The sequence below is a fragment of the Pristiophorus japonicus genome, chromosome 23, assembly GCF_044704955.1.
Source record: "Pristiophorus japonicus isolate sPriJap1 chromosome 23, sPriJap1.hap1, whole genome shotgun sequence".
NCBI lineage: Eukaryota > Metazoa > Chordata > Chondrichthyes > Pristiophoridae > Pristiophorus > Pristiophorus japonicus.
In genome coordinates this window covers 60,142,093-60,157,010 of record NC_091999.1, presented here as the reverse complement: position 1 = coordinate 60,157,010, position 14,918 = coordinate 60,142,093, and the positions used below count along the sequence as shown (strand labels likewise).

Sequence of the window (14,918 nt, the reverse complement as noted above, 5' to 3'; positions counted from 1 at the left end):
TGTCTGTGGAAATCATCACCATGAATTTGGTACGTCCTGGAACTTTTTAAAAAACTTGGGGTAAAATAATACAGTTGTGAACTTTGGTATCGGTTTTGGTTCAGTGGCTCCTTTCTCGACTGAATCAGGAGGTTGTGTGTGTAAGTCCCACTCCTGAGACTTGAACCCATAATCTTGGCTGACACTCAAATGCAGTACTTGGGGAATGTTGCATTGTTGAAGCTGTTGACCATCGGCTGAAATTTTAAATTGAAGCTCCATCTGCACCCTCGGGTGGATGTGTAAGTTCCCAGAGCTTTAGTCGAAAAATAATAGGAGAGTTGCGCCCGTGTCAATATAACGAAAAATGTTTGTAAATGCTCCCTGAAATCCGATGTGTCTGGAGCTGAAGCCCAGATTCTCACAGAGGCAGAGTCCAACCTCTGACAGGTTCAGGACCCGGATGGCGGAGTGGTAAAGGCGTTAGACTTAAGATCCAGTGGGTTTATACCCGCGTGGGTTCGAACCCCACTCCTCGTAATTCCTTAATTAAACAGAGATTTTTGCCATCCTGCTCAGTGATACCCGATTTTCATCTGCTGAATCTCCAGTTTTATGTAACGCTGTGACACTCTGAGCATGAAATGAAATTGTGAAATGTCTCTGCTGCTCTCTCTCTCTTTCGAGAGCTGTGCATGTGTTTGTGTGTTTGAGACTTTGTCTCTCTCTGACCCACTCTGTCTGTCGCTGTCTCTCAATCTGTCTCTTTCTCACGGTGTCTAGTACTGTTGCAATGGTATTCTCTCAGACTCTCTGTCTGACTCTCTCTCTCTGTCCCATTATCTCTGTCTGTCAATGTCCTTGCCTGTCTCTGTCTCTAACCTGATAAGTATTTCCATTATTTTCTGTCTTTCTCTCTATCTGTCTTCCTCTTTTTCTCTCTCTTTGTCCCTGTCCTTTTCTCTGTCATTCCATCACTATTTGCCCCCCTCTCTTTTTGGAGCACGCAAGTACATCTCTGTGTATGTATGTGTTTGAGTCTTTTTCTCATTCAGTCTGATCCTCCCTTTCAGTCTCAAACTTTCTGTCTCTCTTTGTCTCTATCTCACTGTCTGTCTCTCCCTGTTTCCCTGTTTGTATTTGGTTCTGAATGTGTCTGTCTCTTTCTCACGGTGTCCAGTTCTGTTCGAAAGGGATTCACTCAGTCTCTCTGTCTGACTGTCTCATTCTTTCCCATCATCTCTGTCTGTCTATGTTTCTGCCTATCTGTCTCTCTTTGCCTGTCGCTGGTAGTTTCTACCTCTCACCTGCTGAGTATTTCCATCATTTTCTGTTTATATCTGTCTCTCTCTCTATCTGTCGCTCTCTCTCTATCTGTCTCTCTCCTTGTCACTGTCTTTCTCTCACTCTTTCCTCTCTCTCTTTATATGTAGGCGTTTGAGTCTTTTTCTCACTGAGTCTGCCTCACTTTTCAGTCTCACCCTTTCTGTCTCGCGTTGTCTCTCTCTCTCTCGCTGTCTGTCTATCCCTGTTTGTCGGTTTGTCTCTGTCGATCAATGTGTCTGTCGACTTCTGTTCACAGCTCGATTACTGCTCTAACGCAACCCGTACCGTCGTCCATATAGTGGTGATTATTCCCGCTTGTTATGCGGGAGAACTGGGTTCAATTTCCCGACGGCGCAGCAGTTTTTTCAAAATGTCGAATTTTACTTCTGTTTCTTTGTATAGATTTTATTAAAAAGTTCCAGAGCAATATAGAACAGTAAAAATACAGTAAGAGGAGATTGCCTCTTCCAGATTTTTTGCAAACGGAGACTTTTTCAGGATTCTGTTGCCGACTGCTTCACAGAGATGGACGACTGAATTTTTTCTGAGTAACATTTAAAGTGCCAGAGATGCAGTAATTGTGGCCGAGTGGTTAAAGCGATGGACTAGAAATACTTTGGGTTTTCTGCGCGTAGGTTAGAATCCTGCCGACTACGATTCTCAGCATTTTTCATTCCATTTTACAATTTAACCAGGTTTTGGCAAAACTGATCCTGAGATAGATGGAATAACGTCCCACACCTTTCAACACTGACATTTTTTTCACATTTCTATTAGTCTCCAATATTCACGATACATACGGATAGAAAAATGCAAAAATCAGCCAAAGCAGTGACTCAGCCTGTCTATCCCTCGATATGTCAAAGGCATCTGTGCATGTCCGTTGGTGCATGTATATTTTTGGTTATGTGTGTGTGTGTTTGTGTGTGTGTTTCTGTGTCTGTCTATCTGTATATATGTCTCTGTGTATGTGCAACTGTCTGTGGAAATCATCACAGTCCTGGAACTTTTTCAAAAGACTTGGAGAAAATAATACAGATGTGAACTTTTGCATTGGCTTTGGTTCAGTGGCAGCATTCTCGACGGAAAAACGCAAAAGCCAGCCAAAGCAGCGACAGTGACCCTGCCTGCCTATCCGTCTATTTGTCTAAGGCACTCTGTGTATATCTTGATCTGGGTGTCATGGTACATCTGTCATTGAAAGTGGGCATGCAAGCGCAACAGGCAGTGAAGAAGGAAAATGGCATGTTCGCCTTCATAGCTAGGTGCTTTGAATATAGGAGCAGGGAAGTCTTCCTGCAGTTGTACAGGGCCTTGGTGAAGCCACACATTAAATATTTTGTTAGTTTTGGTCTCCAAATCTGAGGAAGGACGTCCTTGCTATTGATGGAGCACAGCGAAGGTTCACCAGCTTGATTCCAGGGATGGCAGGACTGACATATGAGGATAGACTGGATCAACTCTGCTGGTATCCACTGGAGTTTAGAAGAATGAGAGAGGATCTCATAGAAACATATCAAATTCTGACGAGATTGGACAAGTGAGAGGCAGGAAGAATGTTTCTGTTGCTGGGGAGTTCGAGAACCAGGGGTCACAGTCTCAGAATAAGGGGTAAGCCATTTAGGACCAAGATGAGGAGAAACAGCTTCATTCAGAGAGTGGTTAACCTGTGGAATTCTCTACCGCAGAAAGTTGTTGAAGCCAGTTCGTTAGATATATTGAAGAGGGAGTCAGATATGGCACTTACGGCTCAACGGATCAAGGGATATGGAGAGAAAGGAGGATATAGGTACTGAGGTTGAATGATCAGCCATGATCTTATTGAATCGTGGTGCAGGCTCGAAGGGCCGAATGGCCAACTCCTGCAACTAATTTCTATGTTTCTATGTTTCTATGTTGATGCGTGTATATTTTTGGTTATTTTATGTGTGTGTGTGTCTGTGTATGTCTATCTGTATATATGTCTCTGTGTATGTGCAACTGTCTGTGGAAATCATCACCAAGAATTTGGTATGTCCTGGAACTTTTAAAAGAACTTGGGGAAAATAATACGGTTGTGATCTTTGTTATCGGCTTTGTTTCAGTGGCTCCATTCAAAAGGCCGAGTGTGTAAGTCCCTCTCCTGAGACTTGAGCGCATCATCTTGGCTGACACTCAAATGCATTACTTCGGGAATTTTGCATTGTTGAAGCTGTTGACCATCGGATGAAATGTGAAATTAAAGCTCCGCCTGCATCATCGGATGGATGTGAAAGGTCCCAGAGCATTACTTGAAAAAGAATAGGAGAGTTGCCCCGTGTCAATATCACGAAAAATGTTCGAAAATGCTCCCTGAAACCCTCTGTGTATGTGTGTGTCTGTGGGGGTGGAGTTGAAGCCCAAATTCTGACAGAGACAAAACCCGTTTCTGCCCGGACCAGGATGGCCGAGTGGTTAAGGTGTTGGACTTAAAATCCAATGGATTTATAACTGTGTGGGTTCGAATCCCACTCCTGGTAATTGTTTAATTAAACAGAAATTATTTCCCATGCTGCTCAGTATTACCCGATTTAGATCTGTTGCATTTGCATGTTTCGGTGATACTCTGAGCAGATAATGAAATGTATCTGTGTCGCTCAGTCTCTGCCTCTCTCTTTCGAAAGCTGTGTCTGTGTTTGAGTCTTTGTCTCTCGAAGTCTGCCTCTGTCTCGTTCTCACTGTGTCCAATTCTGTTCCAAAGGGATTCTCTCTGTCTGACCGTCTCACTATTTCCCATCATCTCTGTCTGTGTTGGACCCTGTCTCTCGCCTGATGAGTCATTCCATTATTTTCTGTTCTTATTTCTGTGTGTGTCTCTCTCTCTCTATCTGTCTTTCTCTCTATCTGTCTCTGTCTTTTTCTTGTCATTCCATCACTATTTGCCTCCCTCTCTTTATGGCGCACGCAAACACATCTCTGTGTATGTAAGTGTTTGAGTCTTTGTCTCACTCAGTCTGACCCTCCCTCTCAGTCTAAAACTTTCTGTCTCTCTCTGTCTCTATCTCGCTGTCTGTCTCTCCCTGTTTCCCTGTTTGTCTCTGTCTCTCAATGTGTCTGTCTCTTTCTCACGGTGTCCAGTTCTGTTCGAATGGGATTCTCTCAATCACTCTGTCTGACTGTCTCTCTTTTTCCCATCATCTCTGTCTGTCTATGTTTCTGCCTATCTGTCTCTCTTTGCCTGTCGCTGTTAGTTCCTGTCTCTAACCTGCTGAGTATTTCCATCATTGTCTGTTTATATCTTTGTCTCTCTCTCTATCTGTCGCTCTCTCTCTATCTGTCTCTGTCCTTGTCACTGTCATTAACACTGTCTTTGTCTCACTCTTTCCCTCTCTCTCTTTATAGAGCACACACACATATCTCTGTATATGTATGTGTTTGAGTTTTTTCTCACTGCGTCTGCCTCTCCTTCTGAGTCTCACACTTTCTGTCTCTCGTTCTCTCTCTCTCGTTGTCTGTCTCTCCCTGTTTGTCGGTTTGTCTCTGTCTCTCAATGTGTCTCTCTACTTCTCATGGAGTCCAGTTCTCCTCACAGTTCGATTCCTGCTTTGACTAAACCCACATTCATTTGTATAGTGCGTAGTATCCCGGCCTGTTATGTAGAAGACAGGGTTTCAATTCCCCAACGGACAGGAAGCTTTTTCAAAATGCAGGATTTTACTTCTGTTTCTTGGTATAGATTCATGTTAAAAAGTTCCAGTGCAATACAGAATAGTAAAAATACAGGAAGAGGAGATTTTTTTCAGAATTCTGTGTCATCTGCTGCAGAGAGGTGGATGACTGAGTTTTGTCTGAGTAACATTTAAATAAATAACTAGTCAGTAGTCGTGGCCAATAGGTTACAGCGATGAGCTAGAAAATCCATCGTATTTTACCCCTGAAGGTCGAATCCTGCCGACTACGATTCTCAGCATTTTTCATTCCATTTCACAATTTAACCAGGTCTTTGCAAAACTCAACCTGAGATTGATGGAACCCCCACACCTTTCAAAACTGTCATTTTTAAAATAATTTTAATTAAACTGTAATATTCACGATACTTACGTATAGAAAAACGCACAAATCAGCCAAAGTTGCGACAGTGATTCAGCCTCTCTATCCCTCTATATGTCGAAGACATCTGTACATGTCCGTTGGTGCGAGTATATTTTTGCCTATGTGTGTGTGTGTCTGTGTCTGTCTATCTGTATTTATATATATATCTGTGTATGTGCAACTGTCTGTATAAATCATCACCATGAATTTGGTATGTCATGGAACTTTTTAAAAAGATTTGATGAAAATAATACGGTTGTGAACTTTGGTATCGGCTTTGGTTCAGTGGCGGTATTCTCGACTGAATCAGGAGTTTGTGTGTTTAAGTCCCACTCCTGAGACTTGAGCAGATAATCTTGGCAGACACTCAAGTGCAGTACTTGGGGAATTTTGCATTGTTGAAGCTGTTGACTTTCAGAAGAAATTTTAAATTAAAGCTCCGTCTGCACCCTCGGGTGGATCACAGCATTACTCGAAAAAGAATAGGAGAGTTGCCCCCGTGTCAATATTACTAAAAATGTTCCTAAATGCTCACTGAAACCCGATGAGTATGTGTGTGTCTGTGGGGTGGAGTTGAAGCCCAGATTCTCACAGAGACAGAATCGAAACACTGGAAGGACCAGGATGGCCGAGTGGTAAAGGCGTTGGCCTTAAAATTCAATGGGATTTTCCCACGAGATTTCGTACCCCACTCCTCGAATCTCTTTAATTTATCACTGATTTCCTCCCATGCTGATCAGTGATACCTGAGTTTCATCTGTTGAATCAACAATTTTCTGTTACTCTGTGACACTCTGAGCCGATCATGAAATGAAATTGTGAAATGTATCTGTGTATCTCAGTCTCTGCCTTTCTGTCTTTAGAGAGCTGTGCATGTGTTTGTGTGCTTGAGTCTGAGTCTGACTCACTCTGTGCCTGTTTCTCTGTTTGTCTCTGTCTCTCAATCTGTCTCTTTCTCACGGTGCCAACGTCTGTTCCAATAGGATTCTCTCAGAATCTCTGTCTGACTGTCTCTCTCTTTCCCATCATCTCTGCCCATGTCTTTGCCTGTCTCACTTTGTCCCTGTCTCTAACCTGATGAGTATTTTCATTATTTTCAGTTTTAGAAACATAGAAACATAGAAAATAGCTGCAGGATTAGGCCATTCGGCCCTTCGAGCCTGCGCCGCCATTCAATATGTTCATGGCTGACCATTCCTTCAGTTCCCCTTTCCTGCTTTCACTCCATACCCCTTCACTCCCTTATCCGTAAGGGCCATATCTAACTCCCTCTTGAATATATCCAATGATCTGGCATCAACAACTCTCTGCGGCAGGGAATTCCACAGGTCAACAACTCTCTGAATGAAGAAGTTTCTCCTCATCTTAGTGCTAAATGGCCTACCCCTTATCCTAAGACTATGTCCCCTGGTTCTGGATTTCCCGAAAATCGAGAACTTTCTTCCCGCATCGAACCTGTACAGTCCCGTCAGAAACTTATATTTTTCAATGAGATCCCCTCTCATCATTCTAAACGGCAGTGAATAAAGGCCCAGTTGATCCAATCTCTCCTCATATGACAGTCCTGCCATCCCTGGAATCAGTCTGTTGAAAATATCGGACCGAGTCAGCATGGATTTATGAAAGGGAAATCATGCTTGATGAATCTTCTGGAATTTGTTGAGGATGTAACGAGTAGAGTGGACAAGGGAGAATCAGTGGATGTAGTCAAGAGATTGGTGCACAAAGTCCAAGCGCATGGTATTGGGATTAATGCACTGACGTGAATAGAGAACTGTTTGGCAACTGGTTTGCTGCACTCCCTCAATAGCAAGAACGTCCTTCCTCAGACTAGGAGACCAAAACTGAACACAATATACCAGGTCTGGCCTCACTAAGGCCTTGTACAACTGCAGTAAGGTCTCCCTGCTCCTATATTCAAATCCCCTAGCTATGAAGGCCAGCATACCATTTGCCTTCTTTACCGCCTGCTGTACCTGCAAGCCCACTCTCAGTGACTGATGAACCATGACACCCAGGTCTCGTTGCACCTCCCCTTTTTCTAGTGTGCCGCCATTCAGATAATGTTCTGCCTTCGTGTTTTTGCCCCCAAAATGGATAACCTCACATTTATACACATTATACTGCATCTGACATATATTTGCCCACTCACCTAATCTGTCCAAATCACCCTGCAGCCTCTTAGCATCCTCCTCACAGCTCGCACCACCACCCAGTTTAGTGTCATCCGCAAACTTGGAGATATTACACTCTATTCCTTCAACCAAATCGTTAATGTATATTGTAAAGAGCTGGGGTCCCAACACTGAGCCCTGCGGCACCTCACTAGTAACTGCCTGCCATTGTGAAAAGGACCTGTTTATCCCGATTCTCTGCTTCCTGTCTGTCAACCAGTTCTCTATCCACGTCAGTACATTAATCCCAATACCATGCGCTTGGATTTTGTGCACCAATCTCTTGTGCGGGACCTTGTCAAAAGCCTATTGAAAGTCCAAATACACCACATCCACTGGTTCTCCCTTGTCCACTCTACTTGTTACATCCTCAAAAAATTCCAGAAGATTCCTCAAGCATGATTTCCTTTTCATAAATCTATGCTGACTCGGTCCGATCCTGTCAGTGCTTTCCAAATGGGCTGCTATTTCATCCTTAATGATTGATTCCAACATTTTCCCCACTACTGATGCCAGTCTAACCGATCTATAATTAACCGCTTTCTCTCTCCCTCCTTTTTTAAAAAGTGCCATCACATTAGCTACCCTCCAGTCAATAGGAACTGATACAGAGTCGATAGATTGTTGGAAAATGATCACCAATGCATCCACTATTTCTAGGACCACTTCCTTAAGTACTCTGGGATGCAGACTATCAGGACCCAGGGATTTATCGGACTTTATTCCCATCAATTTCCCTAACACAATTTCCCGCCAATAAGGATATCTTTCAGTTCCTCATTCTCACTAGACTCACAGTCCCCTCGTACATCTTCAAGGTTTTTTGTATCTTCCTTTGTAAAGACAGAACCGAATTATTGTCTCGATCTCTCTCTATATCTGTCTTTCTCTCTATCTGTCTCCCCCTTTGAACATAAGAACATAAGAACATAAGAATTAGGAACAGGAGTAGGCCATCTGGACCCTCGAGCCTGCCCCGCCATTCAATAAGATCATGGCTGATCTGGTCGTGGATTCAGCTCCACTTACCCGCCCTCTCCCCGTAATCCTTAATTCCCTTATTGGTTAAAAATCTATCTATCTTTGACTTGAAAACATTCAATGAGCTAGCCTCAACTGCTTCCTTGGGCAGAAAATTCCACAGATTCACAACCCTCTGGGAGAAGACATTTTTTCTCAACTCGGTTTTAAATTGACTCCTCCGCATTTTGAGGCTGTGTCCCCTAGTACTAGTCTCCCCGACCAGTGGAAACAATCTCTCTGCCTCTATCTTGTCTATCCCTTTCATGATTTTAAATGTTTCTCTAAGATCACCCCTCATCCTTCTGAACTCCAAGGAGTAAGGACCAAGTCTACTCAATCTATCATCATAAGGTAACCCCCTCATTTCTGGAATCAGCCTAGTGAATCGTCTCTGTACCCCTTCCAAAGCTAGTATATCCTTCCTTAAGTAAGGTGACCAAAACTGCACGCAGTACTCCAGGTGCAGCCTTACCAATACCTTATACAGTTGCAGCAAGACCTCCCTGCTTTTGTATTCCATCCCTTTCGCAATGAAGGCCAATATTCCATTTGCCTTCCTGATTACATGCTGCACCTGCAAACTAACCTTTTGGGATTCATGCACAAGGACCCCCAGGTCCCTTTGCACCACAGCATGTTGTAATTTCTCCCCATTCAAATAATATTCCCTTTTACTGTTTTTTTCCCAAGGTGGATGACCTCACTCTTTCCGACATTGTATTCCATCTGCCAAACCTTAGCCCATTCGCTTAACCTATGCAAATCTCCTTGCAGTCTCTCTGAGTCCTCTACACAACCCGCTTTCCCACTAATCTTAGTGTCATCTGCAAATTCTGTTGCACTACACTCTGTCCCCTCTTCTAGGTCATCTATGTATATTGTAAACAGTTGTCGTCTCAGCACTGATCCCTGTGGCACACCACTAACCACCGATTTCCAACCAGAAAAGGACCCATTTATCCCGACTTTCTGCTTTCTGTTCGCCAGCCAATTCTCTATCCATGCTAATACATTTCCTCTGACTCCGCGTACCTTTGTCTTCTGTAGTAACCTTTTGTGTGGCACCTTATCCAATGCCTTTTGGAAATCTAAATACACCACATCCATCGGTACACCTCTATCCACCATGCTCGTTATAGCCTCAAAGAATTCCAGTAAGGTAGTTAAACATGATTTCCCTTTCATGAATCCATGCTGCGTCTGCTTGATTGCACTATTCCTATCTAGATGTCCCGCTATTTCTTCCTTATGATAGTTTCAAGCATTTTCCCCACTACAGATGTTAAACTAACCGGCCTATAGTTACCTTCCTTTTGCCTGCCCCGTTTTTTTAAACAGAGGCGTTACATTAGCTGCTCTCCAATCCGCTGGTACCTCCCCAGATTCCAGAGAATTTTGGTAGATTATAACGAATGCATCTGCTATAACTTCAGCCATCTCTTTTAACACCCTGGGATGTATTGCATCATGACCAGGGGACTTGTCTATCTTCAGTCCCATTAGCCTGTCCAGCATTATTCCCCTAGTGATAGTGATTGTCTCAACATCCTCCCTTTCCACATTCCTGTGGCCTGCAAATTGTGACATTGTTTTTGTGTCTTCCACTGTGAAGACGGAAGCAAAATAATTGTTTAAGGTCTCAGCCATTTCCACATTTCCCATTATTAAATCTCCCTTCTCATCATCTGAGGGACCAACATTTACCTTAGTCACTCTCTTCCGTTTTATATATCGGTAAAACTTTTACTATCTGTTTTTATATTTTGCGCCAGTTACTTTTGTAATCTATCTTTCCTTTCTTTATTGCTTTCTTAGTAATTCTTTGCTGTCATTTAAAATTTTCCCAATCTTGTAGTTTCCCACTAACCTTGGCCACCTTATACGCATTGGTTTTTAATTTGATACTCTCCTTTATTTCCTTGGTTATCCTCTGCTGGTTATCACTTCTCTTGCCGCCCCTCTTTTCACTGGAATATATTTTTTTTGCGCTCTATGAAAGAGGTCCTTAAAAGTCCTCCACTGTTCCTCAATTGTGCCACTGTTTAGTCCTTGTTTCCAGTCTACTTTAGCCAACTCTGCCCTCATCCCACTGTAGTCCCCTTTGTTTAAGCATCGTAACCTCGTTTCTGATACAACTTCCTCATCCTCAATCTGTATTACAAATTCAACCATATTGTGATCACTCATTCCGAGGGGATCTTTTACGAGGAGATCGTTTATTTTTCCTGTATCATTACACAGGACCAGATCCTAGATGGCTTGCTCCCTTGTAGGCTCTGTTACATACTGTTCTAAGAAACAGTCCCGTATGCATTCTATGAATTATCTCTCTCATTGTCCCTGTCTTTGTCCCTGTCATTCCATCACTATTTGCCCCTCTCTTTATGGAGCACACAAACACATCTCTGTATATGTATGTGTTTGAGTCTTTCTGTTATTCAGTCTGACCTTCCATCTCAGTCTCTAAGTCTCTGTTTCTCTTTGTCTCTATCTCGCTGTCTGTCTCTCCCTGTTTCCCTGTCTCTCAACTTATCTGTCTCTTTCTCACGATGTCCAGTTCTGTTCCAATGGGATTCTCTCAGTCTCTCTGTCTGACTGTCTCTCTCATTCCCATCATCTCTCTCTGTCCATGTCTCCACCTGTCTCTCTCTTTGCCTGTCTCTGTTAGTTCCTGTCTCTAACCTGCTGAGTATTTCCATCATTTTCTGTTTATATCTCTGTCTATCTCACTATCTGTCGCTCACTCTTTCTCGGTCTCTCTCTTTGTCACTGTCTTTGTCACTGTCTTTCTCTCACTCTTTCCCTCTCTCTCTTTAAAGAGCACACACACACATCTCTGTATATGTGTGTGTTTGAGTCTTTTTCTCACTCAGTCTGCCTCTCCTTCTCAGTCTCATACTTTCTGTCTCACGTTGTCTCTATCTCGCTGTCTGTCTCTCCCTGTTTGTCGGTTTGTCTCTGTCTCTCAATGTGCCTGTCGACTTCTCATGGTGTCCAGTTCTGTTCACAGCTCGATTCCTGCTCGAACAAAACAAATACGCGTCAGTTCCTCGTTCGTGTAGTAGTTAATATCCCTTCCTGTCACGCGTGAGGTCGGGGTTCAATTCGCTGACGAGGGTGGAGCTTTTTCAAAATGTTGCATATTACTTCAAAATGTCCTGGAACTTTATAAAAAGAATTGGGGAAAATAATACTGATATCGGCTTTGGTATCGGCTTTGGTTCAGTGGCAGCATTCTCCGCTGAATCATGAGGTTGTGTGTGTGAGTCCAACTCCTGAGACTTGAGCATATCATCTTGGCTGACACTCAAATGCAGCACTTGGGCAATTATGCATTGTTGAAGCTGTTGACTTTCGGATGAAATGTTAAATTGAAGCTCCGTCTGCACCCTCGGGTGGATGTGAAAGTTCCCAGAGCATTACTCGAAAAAGAATAGGAGAGTTGCCCCTGTGTCAATATTACTATAAATATTTGAAAATGCTCATTAAAAACCTATGTCTGTGAGAGTGGATCTGCAGCCCATATTCTCACAGAGACAAAATCCGAATACTGACGAAACCAGGATGGCCGAGTGGTTTAGGCGTTGGACGTAAAATCCAATGGGTGTATAGCTGCGTGGGTTCGATACCCCACTCTTGGTAAATCTTTAAATTGAAACCGATTTTTTCCCATCCTGCTCAGTAATGCGCGAATGTATTCTGTTGAATCTGTTCATGTCGATAACTTTATAGCATTCTCAACTGACAAAGAGATGGGGTTATGCAATGTTTCTGTGCCTCTCACTCTCTGTGTTAAGAGAGCTCTTTATGTGTTTGTGTTTGAGTCTGACTCACTCTGTCTGAGGAATTACGAGCTGAATTTAGGGAGCCTGGAGCTAAATTAACAAATAGGACATCAAAGGTAGCAATTTCAGGATAGCTACCACTGACGCCTGCTAGTCAGAGTAGGAATCGCAGGATAGCTCAGATGAATGTGTGGTGCAGAATGGAGGGATTCAATTTCCTGGGACATTGGAACCGTTTCAGGGGGAGCTGGGACCAGTGCAAACCGGACGCTCTGCACCTGGGCAGGACCAATGTCCACGGGGGAGAGTTTGCTCGTGTTGTTGGGGAGTGGTTAAACTAATATGGCAGTGGGATGGGAACCTATGCAGGGAGACAGAGGGAAGTAAAATGCGGGCTGAAAAGTAAATGTGGACGGCAGAGAAACCCAAGGCAAAAATAAAAAAGGGCCACATTGCAGCCAAATTATAAAGGGGCAAGATGTGTCAAGATAACAAGCGTGAAGGCACTGTGCCTCAATGCGAGGAGTATTCGTAATAAGGTGGACAAATTAACTGCACAGGCAGCAATTAATGAATTTGATGTAATTGGCATCACGGAGAAATGGCTCCAGGGTGACGAAGGCTGGTAACGCAACATCCAGGGATATTCACCAATCAGGGAGGATAGACAGAAAGGAAAAGGAGGTGGGGTGCCATTGCTGGTTGAAGAGGAAATTAACGCAATAGTAAGGAAGGACATTCGCGTGGATTCTGTGTGGGTGGAGCTGCGGAATATCAAAGGGAAGAAAACGCTAGTGGGAGTTGTGTATCAACAAACAATAGTAGTGAGTTTGGGGACAGCATCAAACAAGAAAGCAGGGATGTGTGCAATATAGGTACAGAAGTTATCATGGGCGACTTTAATCTATATATAGATTGTGCTAACCAAACTGGTAGCAATACGGTACAGGTGGATTTGCTGGAGTGTATTCGGGATGGTTTACTTGACCAATATGTCGAGGAACCATCTAGAGGGCTGGGCATCCTAGACTGGTTGATGTGTAATGAGAAAGGACTAATTAGCAATCTTGTTGTGCAGGTCCCCTTGGAAAAGAGTAACCATAATAAGGTAGAAATATTTGTTAATATGGAGAGTGAAACAATTAATTCTGAGACTGGGGTCCTGAACTGAAGGAAAGGTAACTTCGACGGTATGAGACATGAATTGTCTAGAATAGACTGGGAAATCATACTTAAAGGGTTGACGGCAGATAGGCAATGGAAAACATTTAAAATCACATGGATGAATTTCAACAATTGGACATCCCTGTCTGGAGTAAAAAAATAAAACGGGAAAGGTGGCTCAACCGTGGCTAACAAGGGAAATTAAGGATAGTGTTAAATCCAAGGAAGAGGCATATAAATTGGTCAGAAAAAGCATCAACCCGAGGACGGGGAGAAATTTAGAATTCAGCAGAGGAGGACAAAGGGTTTAATTCGGAGGAGGAAAATAGAGTATGAGAGGAAGCTTGCTGGGAACATAAAAACTTCTATAGATATGTGAAGAGAAAAAGATTAGTGAAGGCAAACGTAGGTCCCTTGCAGTCAGATTCAGGTGAATTTATAATGGGGAACAAATAAATTGTAGACCAGTTGAACAAATACTTTGGCTCTGCATTCACGAAGGGAGGCATGCATAACCTTCTGGAAATAGTACGTGACCGAGGGGCTAGTGAGAAGGAGGAACTGAAGGAAATCCTTATTTGTGGGAAATTATGTTCGGCAAATTGATGGGACTAAAGGCCGATAAATCCCCGGGGCCTGATGGTCTGCATCCCAGAATACTTAAGGAAGTGGCCCTAGAAATAGTGGATGCATTGGTGATCATTTTCTAACAGTCCATCGACTCTAGATCAGTTTGTATGGACTGGAGGGTAGCGATTGTAACACGACATTTTGAAAAAGGAGGGAGAGAGAAAACTGGTAATTACAGACCAGTTACCCTGACAACAGTGGTGGGGAAAATGTTGGAATCAATTATTAAAGATGAAATAGAAGCACATTTGGAAAGCACTATCAGGATCGGTCCAAATCAACATTGATTTATGAAATGGAGATCATGCTTGACAAATCTTTTAGAATTTTGTAAGGATGTAACTAGTAGAGTGGACAAGGGAGAACCAGTGGATGTGGTGTAGTGGGACTTACAAAAGACTTTTGACAAGTTCCCACACAAGAGGTTGGTGTGCAAAATTAAAGCACATGGCTTTGGAGGTAATGTATTGATGTGGATAGAGAACTGGTTGACAGTGTCGGGATAAACGGATCCTTTTCACAATGGCAGGCAGTGACTAGTTGGGTGCCGCAGGGCTCAGTGCTGGGACCCCAGCAATTTACAATATACATCAATCAATTAGATGAAAGAATTGTGTATAATATCTCCAATTTTGCAGGTGACATTATGCTGGATGGCGGTGTGATATGTGAGGAGGATGCGAAGAGGCTGCAGGGTGACTTGGACAGGTTAGGTGAGTGGGCAATTGCGTGGCAGATGTCGTGTAATAACGATAAATGTGAGGTTATGCACTTTGGTGGCAAAAAC

The 14,918-nt window shown here is 43.2% G+C and overlaps 3 non-coding genes across 3 annotated transcripts; all 3 read left to right on the top strand.

Annotated features, from left to right (window-relative positions):
• The first annotated feature begins 436 nt into the window (after window positions 1-436).
• trnal-uaa (transfer RNA leucine (anticodon UAA)) lies at window positions 437-519 on the top strand. The gene has a single exon. It is a non-coding gene; the product is annotated as a tRNA-Leu (tRNA).
• A 3,201-nt stretch (window positions 520-3,720) lies between these two features.
• On the top strand, window positions 3,721-3,803 carry trnal-uaa (transfer RNA leucine (anticodon UAA)). Its single transcript has one exon. It is a non-coding gene; the product is annotated as a tRNA-Leu (tRNA).
• Window positions 3,804-12,110: 8,307 nt separating this feature from the next.
• trnal-uaa (transfer RNA leucine (anticodon UAA)) lies at window positions 12,111-12,194 on the top strand. The gene has a single exon. It is a non-coding gene; the product is annotated as a tRNA-Leu (tRNA).
• The last annotated feature ends 2,724 nt before the right edge of the window (window positions 12,195-14,918 follow it).